Source organism: Opisthocomus hoazin, chromosome 14 (assembly GCF_030867145.1).
Source record: "Opisthocomus hoazin isolate bOpiHoa1 chromosome 14, bOpiHoa1.hap1, whole genome shotgun sequence".
NCBI classification, from domain to species: domain Eukaryota; kingdom Metazoa; phylum Chordata; class Aves; order Opisthocomiformes; family Opisthocomidae; genus Opisthocomus; species Opisthocomus hoazin.
In genome coordinates this window covers 15,784,443-15,810,345 of record NC_134427.1, presented here as the reverse complement: position 1 = coordinate 15,810,345, position 25,903 = coordinate 15,784,443, and the positions used below count along the sequence as shown (strand labels likewise).

Genomic DNA, 25,903 nt, shown 5'->3' with positions numbered 1-25,903 from the left:
TACACGAGGTCACATCAGGTTAATCAAATCACTTTAAAAACAGACTTAAACTAAATTGGCATACTCTCCCCATGTAGACAAGGCCAAAGCCAATAACGTAATATGAAGCAGGTCAAAGTTGCTCATTAATTGCACACACCTCTGCAGTTTGACTGAATCTGGTGCTTCTGGGGCCGAGCAGATGTGCAGCCGGCAAGCCCAGCTGTGCACAGAGCGCTTGTCGAGGCCTCGTCACCACCTCACCCTCACGTAAAACGGGGCTCACGTGGGACTGGGGTAACAACAAAGAGGCTTTTGCAGGGCTTCTGCACAGGGCCACTGCTTGCTCGGCATACGGGCCACGGGGCAAGGAGCTGCGCTGCGCAACACAGTCCCGCATGCACCAAAAGTAGCATCGAAGCAAGGGAAAAAAGAGGAATGGCCTCAGCCTGGGCAGCAGAAGGGGCCTGACGCAGCGGAGCTGCAGCCAGGCGAGCAAACGGGCGCAGAGCCCCTGTGGCAGCGGGACGACGCGGGGCTCATCGTGCAGAGCGTGGCCTCGGGTGAACACAGCGTGGCGTGAACGAAGGGCGTCATCCAGGCCGTGACCAATAAATACAGGTGTTGTACCCGCCCGACTCCCTTAACAGAGATTTGGAACTGAAGTGATACAGAGGTGAATCATTTCAATAACACCAGCAAAGGCTGGTCCGCACTATTCTCGTTTTTACAGGTTTTACTGTTTCAGTTAAAGCCATATTATTCCAGTAGAATCCATAACTCTTCCAGTACGGCCAGGATTCTGTTGTTCTGGTATGGGCACATAGCTTATTCTGCCAGTCCCGAAAGAATGAGCTATGTTGGCATCAAAACCTTTGTATCATTACATGTGAATCTTGGGAGGTTGCGTAATTTAAGGCAAAACAACGCAAGTTCTGTGCATAGACAAGCCCTAGCCCCAAACTGTCAAGACATCCCACCAATTTTTTGATACTACTACCGAGCAGAAGTTGGATTCGACATCAGTATCTCTGAAATGTAATGCTGCTTCCAGCACCATAAGACTTTAATTATGAACTACTCATTTGCTAATTTTAATCTTTAACCCTGAGCTATTTTTGAGTACTTGATGTCTGTCTTAAACCAGCAAAATAACAGACATAGTCTGAGTGGCTGAAAAACAGGAACCATCAGATACCTTACTGCCAAATTTCACTCCAGTTTGTAGTTTACCAAAACATTTTCAAACCAATCTTACTTTTTTCACTAGATCAAATAATTCCAATCCACGGCTCTGAATGAGCAGAATAAGCGAGCTGTAAGCAACCACTCTGAAAGACATTTGCATTTTTCCTATTACATCTTCCAGAAAAAGCCTAAAGATTCAGCAGCAGACATGTTTAGCCCAAGAGATACAAATGCCTCGCTTCCACACAAACTTCCACTTCTGGCTTAACTCCCGAGCCTCCGCTCCTCGTTAGCGCTTGCTGCATTTGTGAGAACTTCGTCAGCCCCAGAGCCCCGCGTGCTGTTGCTATGTTGCTCTGCTCCTCCGCGATGCATCACTGACACACCGGTTCGCTCCGATTAACACATTACAGGGTAATTACCTCTTTTTAAATACAGCTTCTAGAAAACCAAAAATCCAAATGTGTTTTTCTGACGGGACAGCTACAGCGAGGCACCGCAGCCTAGGAAGTTTACGAAAATTACACCAACCCCGCACCGAAACAGCGCGTGTTGTAGTAGGTTCAGTACAAGGGGGTCACACTGCACACGCCTGAAGCTTACCTGCTGCTTCAAACAACAACCGTAGCACCTAGGAGGACTGTACAGCCGAGGTATCAAAAGCACGAAGAGCTGCCTCTTTAAGGCAAGTTCCCATTTCCCGAGCTAGGGATGAGCGAGCAGCGATCCAGTAAAATCCAGACAGGGGAGCACCGGCATTCTGCCTAAAAACGAAGCGACTCCTGACGTTTTGCCATCCATACAGCAGAACGTCTTGTCCCACCAGCTGCATCAGCACCGCCGCTTTCACCGCACGCGATGAAATGAACTCAGGCTAATAAATAACTCTGCCGTCCCAGGTTACACCGCACCCTCGCAAAGCACGGGACGTTTTAACAGCTTTGATGCCAGGTACGCTATCTCCAGGGCTACTCGCCTGCTGAAGCAGGCAACCTCGTTCAGGGATGCCTGCTAGCTGGCACTCGGGTGCCAGTTCTGTCCCCAAAGAGGGACTGCTGTGCTGAACTTCTCCAAATCCACTCGGGAGGGACCTGCGGTGCGGACGGCTCAGGAGCCTCCCGCTTTTGGGGACTGTGGCATTTTACTAAGGCCAAGTGCTCTCTAAAGCGCGGCTGACACCTCACTTAGGAGCCAGGCAGGGCTCAGCTCTGCACCGTGCTTCCAGCTCAAGCCACCCGGAGCCATCAGCTGGCAACTTCTGCCGTTGAGGACCAAGCCTTGGAGTTAGCGTCCACAAACCCTCAGCTGGAACGCACGAGGGGCTTTCGGAGCCTTCACAACTCCCCGCTTACAGCGCAAACAGTCTGTAAAATCAAACCACGCAAGAACCCTGGTGGGAGGCGTAACTTTTAAACCGGGATTTTAGATGCTATCTTGAAGCTCAAATTCGGAGATTCCGCCCCCCCCCCCCCCCCGCCGTGTTTGCAGACAAACGCATTCCCAGAACGACAGAAATTCAAGACGGAACGACAAAAACTGCGGTCGGGTCCATTTTAGCCTCCGGCAAATCGCCTTCCCCGCACCCCGACACCCCGCAGCTCTCCGCTGTGCCCAGTCCCGAGGCTCCTCCCGCGCCGGTCCCCAGCCCGGGCTCCGCGGGTGCCGAGCCGTCGGGACGCGGCCGCGCTCCCCCCAGCATCCCGAGACCCCTCCCCGCCGCGACGGGAAACCCTGCCGACCCACCGGGGTCTGGGGTTTTTTTTCGGGGGGGGGGGAGAAATTAGACGGGTGAAGTTGCGGGTGTAAATTTTTCTCTCCAAAACTTGATGGGGACGGTCCTGGCGGTGTTCAGGCGAGGGCAGGGCGAAGAGACGGGTGCGGCTCCGCAGCGGGGGCTCTTCCTGGGGCTCCCCTCAGGTCCCCACCCCCCCATTCCCGCACCACCCCCCCCCCCCGCTGGGGTCCGCGCTCCCCGTAGGGCCGTACGTACCGTCCGGGAGGATGCGCGTCCCGGAGCCGCTCTCCGTGCCGTGCCCGGCCCCGGGGTCCCGCCGCCCGGGGGGCACATGGCGTGCGGGGTGGGCGCGAGGCGGGTTGCGGGCTGCCGGCGGGACTTGTGAAACTGGCCGGCTGCGGCGGGTTGTGTAACGCGGCGGCGGGCTCAGCCCGGCCTCCCGGCACTGCACAGGCGCGCTCCTCCCCCCCCGCCCCCCCTCCGCCGCCACCGGCAGCCCCCCCCCCCCCCCCGGCGGGCTGAGAACGGGCGCGGAGCCCGGGCAGGGCAGGGAGGGGCCGGCGGGAAGTGGGTCACCGGCGGCGGGGCTGGACGCGGCCGCGGAGCCCGGCCGGCACCGGCCGCTGCTGCCCGGTCCCCGGGCGGGGAGGGGGCACGGCCCGGGCTGCGCGGAGGGCGGCAGCAGGGTCTCAGCGCCCGCCCGCTGCCCCCCGCCCGGGTCCCGCCGCCGCGCTGCGTTCACTTGAGAGGGGTTCGGCACCGATTCCGCGCCCGGCGCGGTGCGGGATTAGTCACCCCGTGCCGTGAGTCACCCGCTGAACATTTGCTGCTTCCTTCCTCGTACGACTCTTTTTTTTTCTTTTTTTTTTAATTCCCTTTCTCTACCATAATCCTTGTCCCCCCTCCCCGGGGAAAGCGGGCTGCTCCTTCCTCGCTCCCCGCTCGCGCAACCGTGCCCAGCTGCGGGCCGGGAGCCGGCGGCGGTGGCTGCCGAGAGCCGGAGGTGGGGCCGCTTTTCGCCGCTTCCATTAGGTAACGCTGATTGCCGGGGATTTTGATTTCTCCTCCTCTCGGTTCTGGAGGCAGCGGGTACCCAAAGCTGTGGCATGGCTGGGCTGTAGCCTCCCCCTTTCTCTTCTCGGGGTGCTGCCGGGAGCGGGTTGGCGCTTGCTGGGGTGCTGCGGTGGGAAACGCGTGGTTTACGCTGCGGTTGGGGTGAGCCGGGGGAACGCGGGGCTGGGGGCATCGCTTGGGTCCCCGGCCCAGGCCCAGGGGCTGCGGCAAGCAGCTGCGTCGTGTAATCCCTTTCCAAAACTGGGTGCACTCGCTCTTACTAACTAGCTAGATTTTTTGGTGGGATTTTGGGGGATTTTTTTTGTTTTTCCCCCTCCTTCAACTCCTCCTGGAAAGCTGCTCATCAGCCTGTGCAGTGCTGGGAGATCTGCTCCTGCTGGGAGCACAGTCCTGCCCAGGAGCGTGTTCCCACAGCTGGCATACCTGGCCGCCGGCTTTTTTGGCTCAGCCAAAATCCCCAGCCCTCTCCCAGCCCTCGCTCTGCCTAAGGAAGGGGGCAGGCGGGAAGCTTGCCTGCACAGCCCTGTCCTTGGCACATGCCAGCACCCCAAAGCGTGGCACGGGGGACAAAAGCAGAACCAAAGAGAGGACAGCGGACAAAAGTCTTTGCTAGGAGTTTTTGGATATAAACTTGATGCCACTGAGGAAAGGGAAGTGATGTTGTTACAGCAATAACCCTGAGGAACATTGGCTGTTATTGATGAAGACAAGAGAAAGGGCACCTTTGCACACACAGTTAATATTTCTTATTTTCTTTCTTATCAGAGGTAAAGCAAACAGCGTGGTTGTGCTGGTTGCCACAAGTTCCCACTGAGAGTGGGCTTTCGAGGCATACAGCCTCGTCATGCGAAATCCAGCAACCCTTCCCTCATTCCTGTGGGAAAAATCCTTCTTGCCCTCTTTCAGGCAAGGTACTAATAGGTATCGAATGCAGCGTTGCTCTCCCTTTTTACTGGCGTTAAGGGGTGTCTCTGCAGCCTGCAGTGCAGCCCTGTCACCCGAGTGATGGTCACTAAGAGGGTGCCATTGCCCATGGGACGTGGGCGTGCGGACACACATTTGGGGAATTAGATGAGGGATAAAGAGAATTCCTCACTCCGCAGCTGAGGCGCTGAAGATGAAGCACCCAGGGACGGGTGCTGTGGGCATCACAGGCAGGATGCGACCCCAGAGCGGCTGAGCTGGGGCTGGGGCAGGTTTCTCCCGGAGGTACCAAGTGCCCCAGCCGCTGCCCCGGGTTGTGCTGGCACTGCCCGCCCAGGCCCGCTCCTCGGACACTTCCACGGCCACCCCCATCCCGCAAGCCCGGCAGGCACAGCAAACAGCATCAACACTCTCTTCTAATAAAACAAAACTCTCAGAAATACCAGTTTACATGCTAATTGCAATAACATGACCGGAAATCATGTTTTATTTGAAGTATTTCACCCAACTTCCCTGCACCCCCTTACACGTAGAGACAGCAGTCTGGGTGAAGGCAGGGGCTACTTTTCCTGTAGCAATGCTGAAAGAGTTTTCATGTCGATGACTGTGATTATTTCGTTTAGAAGAACACACTCTCCACTAAGATCTTTCCGAAAGTTAAAAAAGAACGGGGAAACAGACACTTCTGACACGACAAAATTCACACATTGCTCAGCAAGCTGCGGCATTGGGCAGCTTTGGCTGTGCTCTGAGATGCTTGGTGTAGCCTCAGATTTGTTTATATCGCTAGTTTTTAACAATGCTGTGTTGCAAAGACATGCCAGCAGCAATAAAACCAAGACAGAACTGGTTTTGGCCAGAAAATAAGAACAGTAAAGAATAAAAAAATACATACACAGACACACACAGACACACACACACACACACACACACACACATATATATATATATATATATATATATATATATATATATATATAAGCCAGCCTCTCCCTGCTGCACTCACACACCAGACTGGAGAATCGTACAGCCTGGCAGACACCATTAAGGAGTAACATAATTAAATGAAGAAACAGAGGGATAGCTTGGGCTGTATTTTGCCAGGTCACACTCCCATGCACAATTTTTCATCCAGAGCAAAGGGTTGTCTAAACTAGCCTTTAAATTACATACTGCAAAAATTCGTAACCAGGAAATGTTTGCACTATGCAGTGCCAAGTCGAGAGCCAGGCTCTGGTACAGGATCAGGCACCTCAGCCTCGTCTCGCTCCAGAGTATGCCCAGAAATTCACCGTGATGTTTTCGCTTTTCACGCAGCAGTAGCTGTGAGGCTTAGCAGAATGCAAACCAAAAGGAAAGGGAAGAATAGAGGCAACAAAGTGGAAAAAGCACCCTTGCCTTGATCCGAAGACGCTGGTTCCGTGTAGGTTTCGCTGTGACTGTGGGATGCGGCAGAGGAGCGCGCGGGCGAGACCAGCCAGAGCCCCGTTCCTGGGTTTCCCAGTGCTGTCCAAGGCAGGGACACGGCGTTAATTGTGTCGGTGCTATTGCACAACACTGTTGCCTTGACACTGTGTCATGTAAAGAAAGATCTTTACAGTCATCCTCTATTCATTTTAATTGTGCCCGATAAACAGAGCCATTTCACCTTTGTGTTCTATTGTACGCACTTATCTTGCGTATTTATATCCCCCAAGAGACTTTTCATCTTTTACTGCAGGGCTGGTAGATGCAGAGGAACGAGCAGGCATTGCCATCACAGCCTGCTGGTGCTCTCGCACGTTTGCACGCTACGTTTTCAGACCTCTGCTCTCCCAGTGTGGAGATCTCCACAGGTCCCCGATCCCGGCGCTGAAAATGTTCCGGCAGAGGCGCGGGTTAATGCATGGGAACCAGTGAGAAGGGATAGGCTGATTGAAACACGCGCTTCATTTCTTTTCAGGATCAAGTGCTGTAGGTGTGTGCTTAACACCACAGGACTCACTTTGATCTTCTCCAAGGACGGAATTTTCTGTGGATTAAATTCTTGCCGCTGAATTACAGTATTGGCTATTTAACAAAATCAAAGCTGGGAGATGAATAATGAATTATTGGATTTAATGTAAAGAATATGGTTGATGTTTCTGGAGTACTTTAGTCAGATTTACTTGCAACATAAAAATGTACTGCCCAAGAGTTTGCCTATGTGACACGCTGTCCCTGCATTTTCTTATCTGTCCGCATGCTTGCGAATTCTAAAGTTTCAGTGAAAGCTCCTGCAAAGCAGAGGGCATTTTCCTTTCTGCGGTATTACGACCTACACTTATCCCAAACACCCCCTTGACCTGCGGTGGGGAGGAGGGAGCGCGTTTTGGCCAGGCACAGCCCTGCCACCTGTCAGGGCAGGGCAGCCAGGCTTCGCCGCGGCTTCTCCCGCACCCCGAGCGGTGCTGGCACTGCTGCCACACCGCTTGCTCAGCGCTCGCATCTCTGCTTCAAGCAACGCCCTGCAGTTGGGAGAGTCCTTCTCCCTCTGAAGATGCGTCTGTTCTCTGGCCTTATGTAGTTTCACCTTCATTTCCCTCCTTTAAAAAGACTCAAAAGTAAAATTCATTTTTTTACCACAATCATGTGAGAAGATGGGTAAAATCCCACTCTCATTTAAGTTCAGAAAAAGGAATGGAAACTCCATTAAAGGCAGAGCAAAAACCACACTTACTCCACTGTGAGCAGGATTTCCCCCTTAGCACAAAATCTTGCATCTCTGTGGGCTGGAAGGAGCTACTTGCTGTCCTGCCCAGCATCTTTGAGTGCCACTTTGAATCTTTATGCAACTGCTTCAAAGGATTAGCAATATAAATGAGTCAATCACCATTTAGGACAAAATTCCACCAAAGCTTTTGAGCACCAACCAGAATATTTTCATTTCCATCATCCAGCACCTTACTTTGTGGAAAATGGTTTAAGATGGTTCTTGTAGAGGTAAGACTGGTATCCAAATTTTGTGTGTTTTTAAAGCCCTGTATTTCTCTGTGCTGGAGTAACAGCATGGCCAGACAAATGTATTTATCTGAAAAGCTGAGAGGTGCCCAAGTCAGAGATCTGGCCGGGAAAAAGAGTAAATGAATACTTTTAATGTGGCTGATCATACTTTCAACAATAACTATTATTTTTATAAAGGAAAAAGTGTTCTCTCTCAACCACAGTAAAATATTCTCCGATTAGTATTCTTGTGATCTGTTATCCTGCCTAACTCAAAGAAGTGGGGAAAAAACCCTTGCACAAACAAGAGCATGGCTACCACCTTCTGCTCGTGTCCTTCCAGGAGAGCGTACACTGACTCTAAAGCTCTTTGCCCACATTTTAGCTTGATCCTATAGGGTAATGTACCTATGAATTAATTTTCTTTGATGCTGCATTCATCTCTTCTGGAGACGGCGCTGAAGACGAATTCAAGCTGCTGCATTTGAACGTGGGTTAAGTGGGCACTGGCAATAATCACCTCTGATTAGTATAATCAGCTACTGAGGGGCCTCATGAACAGAGACATAAAAGAGAAACTTAATTATGTTAAAGGCCCAGATCCCCCTGAATTCAGCAGTCAGAGGACACACGGGCAGAGGGAGCACCAGGCAATGGCGACGGCTGTAGTATCACCCATGGATGAAGCACAGCAGAAGAATGGGCAATTCATACGAGGTGGTGACGCTTAAAAGCTTCTCTCTGGTACTTGCCCATTCTTAGCTGCTTCATCTCATACACAGCAGATGGGAATTCTGCAGGTCAGCTATTCCTCGCGCTGAAAGGTTTCCGTTTCTCCTCTCTGGCCTTTACCCAGAGCAAATGCAATGTTAAGTGTCATCTGACGGAGGTTCCAATGTCGTGGTTCACAGCAGCGACGTCTGACTCCGAGACAAGTAGCAATGTGCTCCTGGCCAAACACGGCAGAGAGAAAGCTGTCTTTGTCACCTGATCTTCCTACTGTAACCCCAGGGTCTGACCAGACCCCCCAGCTGCACATGTGGGTGACAAAAGAGATGTGTGTTGGGAGGGCCAGGCTGTGCTGGGACAGGAGCCGCCTCCATCCGTACCTCCCGATCCATCTCCCAGCTACTGACAGTCACCTCCCTTGCTCTGCCCGGACTGGTCTGCAGCCAGAGGGCTCCCAGCGACATCCTAATCTCCTTTGGAAACTGGGTAACTGGGACTGAGAGTGGCATTAGGGTGGCTGCGACCTGCGGGCACAGAGAACTGCAGGTCCCACGGCCCCGCTTCCCCCTGCGCAGCCTGGCTGACCGAGAGACCTCCCTCCGCACAACCCCCCGCGCCGCAGAGCCGAGAGAGGCCGTTGCCTGGTCTCACTCTGTGAGGAAACTAAAATATTCCTCCCCAAGGCAGAGCGATCAGTGCTGTCCTCGCCCAGCTCTGCAGCTTCTACAAGGAGACATTGAGACTACTGAAGACCATGGAAGGACCCAGCAGAAAGCAGAGGGCATTTGTGTTCAGAAGACCATGGGGCTGACAGTCCTTCTACCACACCCTGATGGGCAAAGACTGATGAAGCAATACGTATATACCCATGTATGTGTCTGCTACCCTGCAAACTCACTCACCACAAACAGCTGCACGTACTTAGCCACAAAGGAAAGACCAGACATAGTTTGACAGACAGCCAGATTATCAATGTCAAGCGGTGGCTTCTTAAGCACAAGCTGTGCCAGTGGCTCTTGAGCAGCATTGAGCAGCCTGATTGTCTGGAGGGACCACAGACAACAGCCCAGATGCTAAAAAGGACAGGAGCCCGGAGCACAGGTCCCAGGGCGCAGCTCTCCAAACACCTCCCTTAATGGTCTTTCAGCATACACAGGAAAGAGAATGTGTGTCCTTGATCCCAAGTGCACCAAAATCAACAGGGTTCTTGAGTAATTTCCACTATTTTCCCTCTGCCTTTTTTCAAAAACACAGAAACCTTCTAAATAAATTCATGAGTGCGTAAAACAAGTGGCCTGATGTTCCACAGAGATTTTACCCTGGGAGCAGGACGGACCGAAAGCATCACGTGTTGCTGATGCTGTGCCGCTGTGCTCATACCTAAACAAAAGCAAGTTAAAACGCAAGTCTGCGAGGCTTTATCGCCGTGTTTTACCACTGAATGATACTGAAATGTGTCAAAAAATAATCAAAACCGCGTGGGATGTTACTGCACTCTTTACTCATGGAAATGCACGTGTTTTTTCTGGGCACAGGGGAGGTGCTGAACACCATCAATGAAATGACTCTGATGCTAGAAACTAGTATTATGTGACAGATTTTGTCTACAAGCAGCGTTGCAAAAAGTCAGGCCTAATAAGTGGAAACAAATCCCTGACTGACCCAGTGAAATCAGTTTCTATTATGCAGCTCTAAGTGTCTGATCGCATTTTTGTGTGTCTACAGAAAATGAATATGCAAGACAGTGGGAATTTCCTCATCTAAACAAGAATATCAAGATCAGTTTTGGTCAGGGCTCGTGAATGAGGGGCTGGGACGGGAGAGAGGAGCTGTCTAATGAATGTGGTTGTCATGAAACTCGGGACGCATTTTGCAGAAGCAAGACCAGTGGGAAATGGATTTGATTTCTTTTTCTTCAGACATCTCATCTCCTCTTGGCCCTGACATGGCGGTGACCATGTGGGCAGTTAAGCACCGCCGCACTTCTCATCCTGACCCCAAGACTCTCCATCACCCCTCTGACTGTCTCAGCAAGAGATCCTGCTGGTCCTCCACATCAAGAAACCCCCTCTGCCTTCTCACTCCAGGGCTGCACCTTCTGTGGCGAGCCGAGCAGCGCCTTCCCAGCACATCTGTGAGCAGCCAGACAAGCCCAAGGAGGGTTCCAGGTTTTTTTTCGTTTGTTTTGGGGTTGCTTTTTTTTTTCTTTTTGGAGAAAAATGGTTCCTAGATGTTTTGCAGTAGCTGACTTTCATCAAGTTGCAGTGTTTCTCATGGACACCATCCACCTCTGTACCCAATTTTGCATTCAGCAGAGTGTACAAACAAGACAGTTCTGCAGAGCAGAGCCCAGGGCTTCTCAGAGCACCGCAAACACTGTTTAGGAAAATGCTAGCTTATGACTAATTTCTTTTGACTAAAGCGAAGGACCGTCCTGCTTTGAAGCATCATTGCTGTTACAGTGACATCTCCTAGTTCCTCCCAGTTTTCATCCTCCCCTTGTCCATTTAAGACATCTGCGTGCCCTTAACATGGGTGGTGGTGCTTGTTTGCAGAATAACAAGTCGTTTCAAGTGAGGAAAACCAAGAGAGACTGACTCCAAAAAAAAAAAAAAAAAAAAAAGTGCATTTTTTCCTGTAGAGCTTCAGTCCTTTCACTTGCAGCACTTCGGCTGACCTGCATTAGACAGCACTTGCACAAAGTGCTACAAAGCCAGCACTCGCTGTGGGTTTGCTGCCCTGTCATCATCTCCTTCTGTTAATTCAGACACCATGCAGGAGTACATACACGGTGCAGATAGTGTCACTAGCGTAGCAACTGGTGGGTGAATCATAATGAAACTACGAAGAGGAAACGTGTCGCAAACCGAAGGAAAAGCTTGCTTTTCAGTGGACGGTTTCATCTACAGAAGAGTGCTGAAGTTAAGGATGCCGACGAGTGAATTAACTTGTGCCCTGGTCACTTTCTGCAGCTTTTTATGCAGTTATTTACTGGTTCTGTTGCTATGGGAAATATGAATACTCGCCATGACAACTGCAGGAGAGCGTGGCACACAATCCACTTCACACAGAGCATCTTCTGAAGGAACCGCTCCCATTCATACATCCCACAAAATTTTGTGTCCTTGAGAGCAATTCGGTGGGGGGGTTTCAGGCACAGGGATTAATTCTGCATTTTACAGTGGGATATTGCCTGGTGTCTAGTATTATTGATTACTTGATTCTTACATAGCCCTTTCAACATTGCATCTGAAAGTACTTTGCAAAGGTAATCCTTACAAAAAAATATTATTCTGCTTATTACACAGATGAGCAAGTCAGGCAAAAACTTTCACATAAGGCCCCGCAGCACAGCAGTATCAGGACGGGCATTTGCACCCCTGTCACTCGGGCCAGCACGTTAGGGCAACAGGAGCATGGCTCCTGCTCTCGTTGCGGTCGGGTGGGATGACCCTACGAACTCTGCAGCCAAAATCCGCACCATCGGGGCAGAGCGGCTGCTGGGGAAAACTTCAGCAAGCTCAGTGTATCCGTGCCTCTGCTTAAACAGGAGCAAGACACCGTGGTGCTCTCGCTTGAACCCCCGTTTGTGGTGTGCCCAGGTGGCTGCGGGCTCATGGCTGGGCAGGCCTGGGGACGGAGGGCTCTGCCTGTGCCCTCCAGGTCGCTGCAGGAGAAGGATTACCCACCCTGTATCATCTTGTTCCAGAATGATGCTTCTGGAAAGATCCTTCCCGGCTGGTGCAGAGGGGTATGCATGCTGCTGCTGATCCGAGTTGTGCACGCCGAAATAAAGCACGCCCTGTCCTGCTTTTGTTCACCCTGGCCAACCCGCAGCTCCAAACGCCCTGCAAGCCCATGCTTTGCTTTGGCAGATGGGCTCCCTCGCGCCGGATCATGTTCTTACTGGGGCTGAGACCCGCCGCTCCCCGACTGGCATGGGCTGCAAGCACAGCACGAACGAACGCCGCGAAGTCAGATGGCTTTGAACTCATCCAAGCTCTGTCCTGCCTTGGCCACTACTGGAGCATAGAGTTTTCTAAGTTATTATTTGCCTTAAAATGATTTCTGGAGGGGAAAATGAAACCCCCACCAAATTGTGATCAAGAGTTATGAGTGACCTGGAACACAAAGAATGTGCTCAGAGTAAATATGTGGCTGAGAAAACCATTACCAACCCAGACGATAATCATTCTGGCTATTTACCTCTTAACCTTGCCAGGCATGTTCAAAAGAGCATAAGAAGTGTCATCTCTCTTTTATCGCAAGGTTTAGCCTAGAGGGAAACTCTCTTTTTTAGTTACCGACATTAACCATGTTGCTTTTGGCATTGGATCTATTCCTCTGCTTTAAAAACCAGCATTGACAACATTTTTCCGCTGTTTAATTTGTGCAGTCACAGTAATTAAATATGAATCTTCAAATATTGCTTGACATATTGCAGATTTATCATCAGTGAAACAGTCTTCTGCACATTTCCATAATTGCTGCTGTTCGGAACAAAATGGTTATGTACTGAAAGACTGGCAATTTTCTCCTTTTGGTGAAGTTCTCATTTGTTTGCCCTCTTGGCAGTGCTGTACAGCCGTTTCATTTCATAATTAAATTATTTTCCATTCGCATATGGAGGCAGTAGTTTACTTTCCAATTTATGTGATTTTTTCATTTTACATTGTTTCTGAAGATGCAGATTCCACTACGTACTGCAAGGAGCCAGCATAAAGGGCATGCTGTCCTTTAACAGCATCTCACGAAACGCTGTTCCTGTGCTACCCCAGCTGAGGAACAGACAGATGTAAATCACATAGAAATTTCATTTCAGTATAGTGGCCTTGGTGGGTGAGGAAGCATTTTGCCTGACTGGTGGCTTTAACCCTTCATGCTTCCTTGGGTGGTAAAATTGAAGGGCTGGGGTTTTTCCATCTCCATGCTGAGCACTTTTACCTCACGACTGCCCATCATCTCTGCGTGTTTTCTTAGAAAGGGCAAAAGCTTCCCTGGGCAGATCAGTTTTGTGGTAAAGAGGAAAGATGAAAGGAGAAGTGATTTTTGGGACCCATAAACCCTGGCAGGAGCAGCCTGTGTGACTTCCATGTCCCAGCAGGTGCTGGGGCGAAGTGCTCTCCGTCCCGACTCCCCAGGCAGGCAGCTGACTAAATGCTACCTGTGCATCAACCGCGCTGTTACACAAGCTGTCGTAATAGTCTCTGCTTAACTGTTCACAGGTTTGTATCTGCTCAGAAACCCTTCTGGCTGTTTTCCTTTCAGGAAATAAATATGTAGCTTCTTGTGAACAAAGCCTTATCAGATCGAACAAGCCTCTTGGGAACGTCTGAGAACTAGTACAAAAACCTGCAGACAGGTTGAAATACTTAAAGTGATAAGAAGCCCCAATGAATTTTTTTCACTGAAAATCAGGATTTTATTCCAGGGGCCAGGTTACCTCCACTCTCTATTAGAAACGAACAGGCTGTTGCACGTGCCTTTTGTAAATCCTCAGCAAGCATAGCTGTCCATGCCTCATCACCCCGCTGTTTCTGGGTGCTCTCAGGTGAGCCCCGGCGTGGGTGCTGCAGTCACTCCTCAGCACATCTGGTGGACAGTGCTGAGAGCCCAGGTGCCTCCAGGGACTGCGGTGGGACCGCAGCAGAAGAGGGGCTAAAAACATGACCGCTGCCTTAGGAGGGAGCAAGGAGCTTTGCCCAGCTGTGATTACGCAGAAGCTTCCAGCTGCCTGCCTGTCTACACCCAGGATCTGCTGCTGGTGCCTGGGCTGGAGTGACAGACCTCCTGATTCACCCAGCTCTGCAACTCCTGCCCTCCTGGTGGTACGACACTGTCTCATGTGGCTCCTGCCCGTCTTATCACACATCTCAGAATTTCACCAGAGCCCTGGAGAGCAGCGAGAGCATCTCTTGATTTCACAGAAGTCAGCTCAGTCCTCTTCTTTGAAAAGCAGTTTTCCTCACAGATTAGTGACTGTGAGACTACAGCTTTTTTTTTTTTTTTTCCAATCTTCAGACTTCAGTACACAAGGTTAGAGTCACAGCCTGTGGTGGCAATGGGAAAGGCTCAACTTTTCAACTGTTTTCCACTAAAAGAAGGACCTACAGAATTAAGGGGCTGAACTGATTGATTTAGTAATTTCCTGCTTGCCACAGGCAAACCCCGCTGTCCATGCGGACATCTGACATTTTTGCTAGCACTGAGAAGAACACACTGGGGCCAGAGAGCAATGAAATGATCTCTGAGAAAGGTGTCCTCCTCCTTGCTCCAGGACGCTGGAGATCTCCAAGTGTGTGGCCAACACTCATCTGTGCGTTTCTATTTCTGGTCTTGGCTGCTGGGGCTGGCTGGAGCGGTTGATCGGCTTACCTACTGTCTTGCGAGGATCAGGGCTTGAATGAGGGCAAGCTGGCGGTGACCCAGCCCAGATAAGTCTAAGGTTGTGCTGACAGGCTGGGGAAGAGGGGGACCTGACAGAACTTCTGTTCTCTGCGAGGACATCTTGCTTTTTATTGTTCAGATTTTTGGACCCAGGGACCTCGGTGGACCAGCTTCTACCCTGTCAATTATAAGAAACAAGGATGCTCTGTTTGCTTTTTTTTGGGCTGCTTTTCTGGATCAGATGGTGGAGCCCACTCTTTTGAACACAGGTCTTTCTTACACCAAGTCACCCTGAAAGTGGACTTCAAATGTCCAGGCCAGCCTCATCATAACTACGTCTGCATCAGAAGTGATGCAAGATTTCCTTTGACTTAATGGCTCTGTATAATGACCTTTCCTTGTTCAGATGACTGTAAGTAAATGAATATTTTGATTGATCTAACAGACAAGAGCCCAGACGCAATGCTAGAAACAAACGCTGAATTTTTGACAGAGCAAAACTTCTTGGGTGGGGCTCACCGCCTCCTCATGATGGCTAGTCTGAGCATGGCCTCTAGGGCTGAAAAGAGTTGCCTTGGATGGCTTTTTGGAGTAATGTGCACTGTAAAGGTGAGGCATCAAATTTTGGGTCTGACACTTGTAAAAATAAAGGTGAACAACCAGGCGGTATTTTTTTATTACAAAACTGGTATTGCTTACACTTCCCAGAGGGAGTGGAAAGGCATCCCTTCCTTCACAAAGTCTGGCAGGGAGAGAGCTGACTCACCTTTTCTAAAAATCCTCTCAGAATGGTAATAGAAGGGACCTTGGCTCCTGTGTCCTCATAGAACACATAATGGGCAAAATTTTGAAGGGAACTAAGCCTTTGTGAATATGAATTCTCTTCTCCAATGAGAGCAGGGGCGATCACTGCGTGCTGTGAGGAAGCACACTCTTTTAGGCTACCCTGCATATTGGAGCACTGGATTTAAATTTTCGGGGCTGCAGGGCCTGAACTGTATTTTTAGAATAGCTTGGAAGGTATAACCGAGATTTCTGCATTTTGTGTGCAATTTACAAACGGGAGAAATTAGAGCCATATCCTTCGACTGAACAAAAAGACAACAGAAATCTTCAGGCAGAATTCTTCTCAGATCTGCCCACGCCGCGCACAGTGATGGCAAAGAAAGGCATCTTCTGTGCCGCTCGCAGAGAGAATGCAGCACGAAAACAGATGCCCAAAGCACGTATCTGAGAAGAATATATTTAGCCTAGAAGTGTTTTAGACTCAGAAGTGATTGTGCAAAATACAGTTTTCTTGCCAGCATTATTTTAGTAAATAAGGAGGAAAATTTTATCCTACTTGCTATTATACATAATCTGGTTAAAGTGGGGATGAAGGAGTAGCTCTGAGTGTGCGTTGATAAGAAGAAGTACCACGACATTCAGTATAGTCAGGCTTTTAGATCTTCATGTTGGATTTGACAGTCAGCAAATGGAGCACAGCTTTCCGTTTTCAGTCCTTTTGGGTAAAAGCAACAGGTAAAGCCCAGAAAGTTTGAAACTTGTTCAGTCAGTTTATCAGGTGGAAACCTGCCAATTTGCAGTGAAAGGTGATGGGTGTAACTTCAGAAGGCTGATTGCTTCATTTGAGGGAGCTACGCAAGCGTGTGAAACATTGCATGGAACGGAGAGAGCTCTGGAGATTTCAGCAGAGCCATCCTAAGGCCAGAGAGGGGAGAGACCCCTGAGGCTCACGCCAGCGGACACAGCGGGCGCAGCGCATTGCCCTCCGCGCTGCCAGGACGTTGGTGCGTGCCCATCAACATCTTGCATCGTTTCCCGTGTACCACACTAGTATTATGTCTTGTTACCACCATGCCAAATGGAGTTTTGTTCTCACTCTTTCTCCTTAAAGAACAGACTTCTAGATGTTGCTACAGCTCCACCAGTTTGGCAAGTATGTTTTTCATTGCTAACACAGGAACATATTTCAGGTACTGTCAAAATTAATCGATATCCTTCAATGTGGGACACAATCAGCCTAGACTAAGAAGTCTAACTTAGGCAGTCTTGAGCAGCCTGTCATTATCTTTCTATAAAAGGACGAGTCGAGACCTAAACAAATCAGATAAACACTGACAAAGTACAGAGGATACTACAGCAGAGCAAATACCATATATTCAGAAAAGAGTATGCACTTTCCAGTTATTTGATCCACTCCATTCCAGAATAAAGCTAATAGACCCAATCCTGAAATCAGTATATAGAAAATACCTCCGTAATGGAACTGTAACGCTGAACATGGTGCTTTCATTGCAAAAGTACTCAGAACTCAACATACCATTAAAATTTATATTATAATAACTATTTAGCTATTCTTGTGTGGGGAAGCCCTGATATAGCATTGTGAAGATGGGAGTTACTATTTCTCAGGAATCACTGTTCTCAATAAAATTCTTCTTTTGGAGTTCACGGGAAATAAGAAATTCTGTCTCTAGTTTAGAATTATTAGATATTACATGATCTCTTCTCCCATAGATGCAGGACAGAGAAAATCCTTTTAGTGTGAATTGTGGTAAAATCTAACAGGGCTATGACACTTATCAAGGATATCATTATTATTATTATTATTATTGTTGTTATTATTATTTTAAATTGTTATTATTGCGGTCATATGCTAGTTGCAGATGGATAAAAAACCAGGCTAAGTTTAGTTAAAAAGAAAAAAGCCCCACTGCATTTAGGCTTCCATTATTAATGCACTTACCAAATTGAGATAAGTGGCTGCTTTTTGTTCAAACAGCTCAGACTTTGCAGTCAATGCATCGTTATGTTCATTTATTTTATTAGTTGCTTTTCGGGTAGAAATTCAGAAACTTCAATGTTCTTCAATCTGAAGTTCAACCCAGTATCCTCAATTCATACCATCAGCCCTTTGATGTAAGTGCAATCTTAAATCGCTACTTCACACAAGCATAAAGCTAAAAAGATAATGGCAGTGCCACTGCCCTATGTGTTTCAGGCTCTTTCCATTTTATATAACCCAGCAGCACAAGCAGGCTTTTCTTCTGTTGATAATAACTCCAGATGTGGCACAGCCATACCTATGACTAACACATTCAATAATAAAATTCACAAAATATATCGGTCAGAAGGGCAATCAAGCACACAGCACTAGCCTCTGGATTTCAGCATCTATGGAACACAGTCATCCACTTGCTATAAAAGCTCAAAAATAAAGGAAAACGCAGGCTTCACTACCACAGCTATTACAGCGAACAACAGAAAGCTACCTTTGCATTCCGTGCTTGGAAGAGACTAGTCTCTGAATACGAAAAGTTGAGATGCGGGAATAGTTTGGATTTTGATCTGTACCTGTTTGGGTCAGCCTCGCAGCAACTACGAGCGTGCCTTACTTTGCTCTCCACTCTCCTCACAGGCTTTGCTGTGTTCCACACCCACTTGGTAATGCTTCTGGTCTTCTTATTCAATGCGTTTTCTGCACCAAAAAAGTGCCGTTGTAGATAAAGACACAGGAAGAAAAATGATACTGGCTTCCCATGGCAGTAACTTGTGTGCGTGACCCTACGGGGGGTCTCGGCTCCCTTCCTTGGGCCATAGCAGCCCAAATATGCAACGGAGGAGGCAGCGCTATGGCAAACCAGAACTGTAGGCACTAGCAGAGACGCATCATCACTGGACATTTAAAAAACTCAACTGGATCAGGGGAACATCCTTTCCTCTGGTAACAGAGGAACAGGGTGAGGTTTGGCCTGATAAAATGGGCTGGTTTGGTTTGGCTGGCTGTTTCTTAAATATGCAATTATGCCCAAATGAGCTGGCAATTATATTTTCATCACTCATTACATGCACTGCTCAAAAGCTGCTCGCTTCAGTCACTGGGCACCGTCCTAGTGGATACTCCACCAGAGCTAGCTCAGGAACTTCTGCTGCTTAACTTCCCTTCTCCGAAACCAGGAGCCCAACTCCTCCACAAAACCAGATCACTTTCCTGCCAAGAGGTCTTGAGCCGCATTTTCTTTCCCTGGGCCAGGTCTCTGGGGATCTCCATCTCCATGTGCCTACTCCCTGGCTCCGCTGGGGTAAATGATTACTCTGGGTGGGGGAATCCTGCCTCCCACAGCTGCCCTGCTCAGGCAGGTGTCCCCGGCCAGTGGTGGCACGTCCCTCGCTCCATCCCCTCAGCTGGTTCCCAAACCTGGCACACTAAGGCAGTCACGGACTGGGGCACAGCATCTGCTGTACCCAGAGCAGCAGCGAAGCCACCAGTTTGCTTCATGTCAGAAAGCCACCTGATTCTGCAGGCATTTAAAGCACGGTGCGCAGATATGGCACAGTGTGCTCTGCAGCCACTCTGCTCGCTCTGGCCTGCCCGCTGCGCAAGGCTGCAGCCAGAGGAGAGCCTTCATCCAGCGACCGGGTGTGGGCATAGTGGGGTTTGCACTGTTTCTTTGCCTGGGACAAAAGGCAGGTGAAGAATTTGTGTTGGGACAGATCCGTGTCTGCACAAAAGACATCACAGTGAAACACCAGGGTGGGGGACTCTGGACAAACCGCCACGTGAGCCATGAGGCGTAAGCGAGTGACTGCCAGCTTTACATATTAGAATATATAACTTGCTGACAGGCTGAGCTTCCCTTCCAGGACCAGTTCGTCTCTAGGATGAACTCCTCCTGCATGAGGATCCTGCAAACGCTTACCTCCTGGGTGGGAATGCGGACAGTGATGATGCGTATGGTTAAAGCAGCCTATGGATTGCTTACCATTCCGTGAAGGACACAAGTATCCATAGGAAGTTCATAAACACTGCTGTAAGAGTGAAGACAAGTCACAGAAGTTTTTTTCCCTGTAGTATTGCTGCAAAGAGCTTCCCGTCTATCAGACGGCTCTGTTAAAGTCAGTTTTGCACTGGGAATGGCCACTGGCAGGGTGACAGCCTACACTTGGCTCCTTAATCTTCTTGGCACATTTAGTTGGCCAGAGCTTAATTACAATTAATACTAGATTGATTCATGGCTGCCATCATGAAGGATGAGAAATTTGTAAGGACAAGCAAAATAAGGACAACTTTTAGACCCATGAGATTTCCTTTAATTTTTGCTGTCCAAATTTTCTTTTGAAGCCTCTAAACACCTCTGACTTCTCTGGGTTGGAATTTGGAGGTAGGCTGGCTCCATAAATGCACGGGGAAATAATATTTAGTAATGGACAAACCTGAATCCACAAGTCCTCCCAGCTCCTTTCAGATGTGGGCTAGCCAGCAGCGCCAGAAGTTGCGCAATCCCCTGGAAGAGCAGTGGAACGTGCCCTGCTGCAACCCTGCTCAAGCCCAGCGTAAAGGGAGGTGGCCATCTGTGCCTGCGGGATGTGGAAAAGTGTCCGTCCTGAATCAAATTTAAAAACTCCCTCTCAGCACTCCTGGAGCACGTGTGGGTAGTGACTGTGCGTGACAGCTTCTGCATGGCTCAGGGAGCGGCAGGACACTCCTGGGAACAGCACTGCAGGTGCCCTTGCACGGTAAGCGGTGCAAGTCAAACCCAAATGACAACACCACCCTCTCTGTTCCACATCGGTACGTGATAATACCGCAAACGGACGGCGCAGGTACAGGCCTAAACCATCACTGCTCTCTCCCCACCCGTTTCTCTAACTGTGCAGCCCGATGTCTGATGGCTGCTGTTTATCGGTATTAAAGCACATACAAATCGCCTGTTCCAGACGGATGAGACTGGTGGGGGCCCAAGTTCACCAGCCCTATGCACACAAAAAACTTAACTCTACCAACCAGCAGATTCTGGTCTGAATAATTCATTTAACTACACCACAGTGCAACTCTACCGTGACATGGATTTCAAGCCAAAGCTTTTGGAAGGGCCTGGGTGACATGGGAACCTGGGTTCCTCTCACTCTCTGTAAATCACAAGGGGCTGCATTCAGCAGCGGGCAGGGATGCACACGCTTCTGAGGAAAGAAAACAGGTGGGTTTTGGAAATGTCACATATTAATCTTGCTTTTCCCAGCACACTGAGATACAGCCACAGAAAGTACTAGCTACAAGGAAAATTACAACTGTGTTGAATAACTGTCCCAGCAACAGGACCTCCATAAACAGTTATTCAGATATGTCCTGTTCACACCTATCACCAGCTAATTGCAACATGACTATAAGATCACCAGGACTGCACTGACATGTGAGGACGTGATTACGAACACAGAGCTTCCTAAGAAGCAAGGGCTGTCCCACTTTTCACAACGATGTTGGAGAACAGAAATGTCTGTGGAGCTCTAATGGGCTACAGGGGTGAGCTGACAATAAGCACTCTTTAATTAAGCTCTTTGAGAAAGTCAGGCTCCCACTGGGCTTGTTGTGAGAGCAGCAAAGCTTTTGATTTATAGCAATTCAATGCCCAAGCTTCCTAATATTGATGTAGGACACCAAATCACCAAGACCTCTTCAGTATAATTAAAGGCAGGATGTGCTCCTGGCTGGCTGATCGCAGCTCTGAATGGGAATGCAGCCCAGTGTATCCTTCGGGTTTGTTCCTGTAGCTTATATTGTCTATGTTATAGAATAGGTTGCATTGGTGGTAGTAAAAGCTGAGTTAATTACAAAGGGGGAAGAAGTAGTATTGGGGAAATTATTCAGGATCTTCCGAGTTCTGCTCATGCCACAAACTTGATGCAAAGTTTTGGGAAGCCTAAAGTTTCTCTTTTCCTCTCTTAAATGAAGTGGAAAAACTAATTAAGCACATAGGCGTGCAGGGGTTAATTAGTTATGGCTTGATTTTCAGAAACGCTAAGCAAATTTCAGCTCATTCCTGGTGCTTTGAAAAGTCTTTGAAAAACCAGGCCAAACAGTGTTGTATTTCTCTGCAGCATGTATAAAGGCTAATATTGGTCCTATAACCTAAATCTATCTTGGCTGTCTCATCAGGGTTGTGGGCAGTAATGCAGCACATACGATGTCTGGATTAACTCCTGCCTGAACTAGTGCTCAAGCTCACACCACCAATTAGCGTGGTCAGCTCTATGCCGTCTTTACACGGAGGTAGGCAAGGTGCTGCTGCCAGTGTCCACGGCTGGGAGCACCTCTGAGCTAGCCAACGACATCTTAGAAAGTCAGTCTGTCTGGGCTTGGAACTCCCCTGCATGTGAGGATCTGTCCTGAACCTTGAGGAGCCACAATAATCTGTGCAAATTGAATTGATTTGGGAGTTCTCCTAACGTCACCTTCTAGCCATCGACTCTCATTATGCCTTTATCTGCTAAACAGGAGAACTCCCTACTAAAAAGTGTTCCTTCTTGCGTTTAGCTCCTTCTAGGCTGCAGTCAAGTCAGCCCCAAACTCTCTCTTTGTTAAGCCAGCCTGGTGGAAGCCTTGGAGTCCTTCACCAACACACACATTTTCCAGTCCCTCTGTCACTCTTGGTCCTCTGCAGCTTTTCATCATCCTTCTTGAATTAAAGGAAGGCTTGCATTGGCATTGCCATGAGCACCAAATAACAGAAGTACTATAACTTCTTATCCCTGATTGTATTCTAACTACAGCACTGTGGCTGTTTAACCGTGACTCTTAAAGCCTTGTTCAGAGCCACTGCTTTCAATCCTGTGAGCCTATTTTCCCATCTTTGTCCACTGAAGCATGACTCTGAATCAGTCCATACTGCAACGAAAGCTATGTGCTTGCCACAGGTAGCTATTCCCTTTGTATTACCTTACAGGGCTAAAAACAAATAGAAAGAAAATAACTGCACAATTTGAATCAGTGCTATTCTTGCTTTTTTTATCAGAAAAACCATGTCAATGTTTGAAAAAAATAGAATTTCAGTTTTCTGCTTTGGTGCAAAAATACCATAGGAAAGAAAATGCCAACAACAAGAATATCTAGATACAGTTACATCCCTAGAGGTCAAGACTGTGCTGTGGCCAGTGGGACTCTTTTGTGGGCAAAGTTAATTCCTCTGTGGAGGCCAGTCTAAGGCCTTTGTCCCCAAAATACTTCAAAAACAGGTTTCCCACGGCAGGTAGGTCGCTTTTTTACTCAGGGTTGAATTTCAGTCTGTGTGCATATCAGATTAATAGGATTTGGTTCAATGAAAGATTCTGAAGGGAAAGTTTTTTTCAAGCTGTGTGATGTGCAAAAACGCCCAACCCATCAAGAAGAAAGGCATGAAAAAAACAATCGAGAAGCCAGAAGTATAAAGGAGGAATAAAGACATCCTTCGGGATAAGGCAATGGAACACGTGTGGGTGGAAAAGCACACCGGAGAGATATGGAAAGCATTCAAAGAGAAATTACTGTATGCCCAATGGTTATGTGTGCCATTGAGCTATAAATACTTCAGAACTGGAGACAAGGGTAAAAACTTATACAAGGAAGTGGAAAAAGTCATCCGATGTAAGGAAAAGCTCTCTAAAAGCACAGGAAAATTGAAAAAACTGAGGAGGAGAAGGCAAAAAAAAAAAAAAAAAGACCAGTTAATGACGTGAAGAGAGCAGGTCCAAAGACACATTTGCTTCTTCCACGTCTGGGTCTCCAAGTGTGCACCATTTATTAAAATCTTACTGTCAGCAATCCTGCTGTCAACTGTGACAGGGCGCGTTTCAGCAGCAGGCTGGACCACAAAGGCTTCTCAGAGCTCAACCTCCTGGTCATCCTGCATTTCTCCCACCGTGTGCTGGATCCACCCACTGCCTCCTCCATCATTATACGCTCAACACTCCTGCGGGTCCTGATGGCTTTTTGATTCTGCATTTCTTCAGCATCAAAAGGCCTCAGAGCCTCCACGTGCCCTGGGACCAAGCAGAGCTGCAAATTACTCCACCAGTGCCGAGGCTGGCTGTTTATATCTCCGTAGCTGATGTGCATTCGTTTCTGTTTGCCCAGCAGCATGCCTGTCTATTGACACTTACAAGCAGGAATTTCACGTCCCCAGGTGATGGAAGTGAGTATACAAATAAAATGTTGCAAATCCTGTAACTACCACTACACACTGAGAACCACCTACAAGACCTATGCCCAGAGGTGTGAGCAACTTCCAGCAAGGGTGGTTATGCATTACCTTCAGGAATTCAGGTGCCCCAGGGCAGGATTCATCCCACCTGACTTCCGTTATTTAAGAGCGAAGCGCTTACTCCCAGCTAACAGTATAGGCTCTTTTCTAGAAACAGTGGAGGAACAGCGGCTCCCTCATAGAGTCCAGCTCCGATCCTCTGGAGAAGACTGCATGGAGGGGACGTTATAAATGCTTATAAATATCTTAAGGGTGGGTGTCAGAAGGATGGGGACAGACTCTTTCCAGTGGTGCCCAGCTACAGGACAAGGGGCAACGGGCACAAACTGAGGCACAGGAAGTTCCGTCTGAACAGAAGGAAGAACTTCTTCCCTCTGAGGGTGACGGAGCCCTGGAACAGGCTGCCCAGGGAGGCTGTGGAGTCTCCCTCTCTGGAGATATTCAAGACCCACCTGGACAAGGTCCTGTGCAGCCTGCTGTAGGTGACCCTGCTTTGGCAGGGGGGTTGGACTAGATGACCCACAGAGGTCCCTTCCAACCCTGAACATTCTGTGATTCTGTGATGGAAGGGCCCATCTCTCGCTGTGGACAAGCAGCTTGTTGGGCAAGGCATAGGTGGCTGCCAGATGACTTCAACCTCATTGCAGGCAATTCTGCTTTCCATAACAGCAATGGTTGTGCTGTAGTAAGATTTTGGGTGTGTGTGTCAGCAGCTGAGAGAGAATATTTCAAAGGGGTTGAAGTGTACCTTCAAAACCCCCTTAGACCTACCACAAGCAGCTGTACACCGAAGCCCTGTGAAAGCTCACCCCAATGGGAGACACTTTACCACCGCTGTTTTTTCATGGTGGGCAAGTACCTTTGGTCTCTTTTTAACCGTATAGGCTCTGCTGAGTGAAGTCAGCCCCCCAGACAGCAGGAACACGAATCACGCGGGCAGCCGTGCTTTCCCCTGAGAAGCGGGCACACAACAGCCAAGAACCACGGCCCGGTCTCTCCTCTGCCCTACTTGCTTTGCTGTAATTAACATAAGCAGCATTTGCCTGGCTCCTACTTTCTCATTTCCTTCGCTTGTTTTCTGATTTTTAGGACACTCTTTTACTCAAGTTACACTGACCTCTTTTGTGAGAGAGGGAAGCATGTTTTCTGACTAAAGCCTCTTACCTTTAATAACCCAGCACATTTACTGCCCAAGTCAATAGTTAGACCTGGGAACTCTTTTAATTAGAAAAGCGACCACTCTAGACAGTAGTGAAACCTGAAAGCCCCATGTAACAGAGAAGCAGCTATACAGAAATCTAGACCATCCGCAAGCAAGGCAGACACCTACAACAAGTATCACACTCATTTTCTCCTTTTCATTCAGCAGTGGAAAATATGTGAACATATTGCAAGGCATCCAAACGACCCTAAACACAGTCATCTGTGAGAAGTTCTACTTTAGTTATAATGGAATAAAAAATGGCGCAACGCTGGTACTCAGGCCTGCTAAATATCACTCTCTTCATAAAATAAGCGGATACCAGTTACTATATTCCACAATGCTCCCTCCACCCCTGCCACTGTGGTTCAACCAGGCAGCTGTGGGAGACCATCAGCAGCACGGTGGTTTATCTGGCACCGCTAGGAGTTCACCAACCGGGAGCTGAGGGTCTCCTTCTCAGGTCTGCAGATGTGTAGCATGAGTGGCAGCCAATGCAACGGCACAGATAACCAAAGCCCCACCACAGCCAGCTGGCATGGTGATGGATTTTCTCTTTAACCCATGACAGAGCTGGGGTAATACGAAAACTATTTTATCGAGGATATAAGAAAAACTTGTCAGGTAGAGGGCAGAGGTGAACAAGGGAGCAGAAGACACGTGGAGGGGGTGGGGAGAGGAGAGAAATGGGTTAAACCAGAAGGTAAC

At 48.8% G+C, this 25,903-nt stretch overlaps 1 protein-coding gene across 1 annotated transcript in view; it reads right to left on the bottom strand.

The window, feature by feature from the left end:
* Nucleotides 1-3,294, bottom strand: part of PASD1 (PAS domain containing repressor 1) — a 57,349-nt gene extending 54,055 nt beyond the window's left edge. The window contains exon 1 of the mRNA XM_075435507.1: nucleotides 3,158-3,294. The gene's annotated coding sequence lies outside the window, so the exon portion shown is untranslated. The remainder of the gene's footprint in view (nucleotides 1-3,157) is intronic.
* Nucleotides 3,295-25,903: the final 22,609 nt, after the last annotated feature.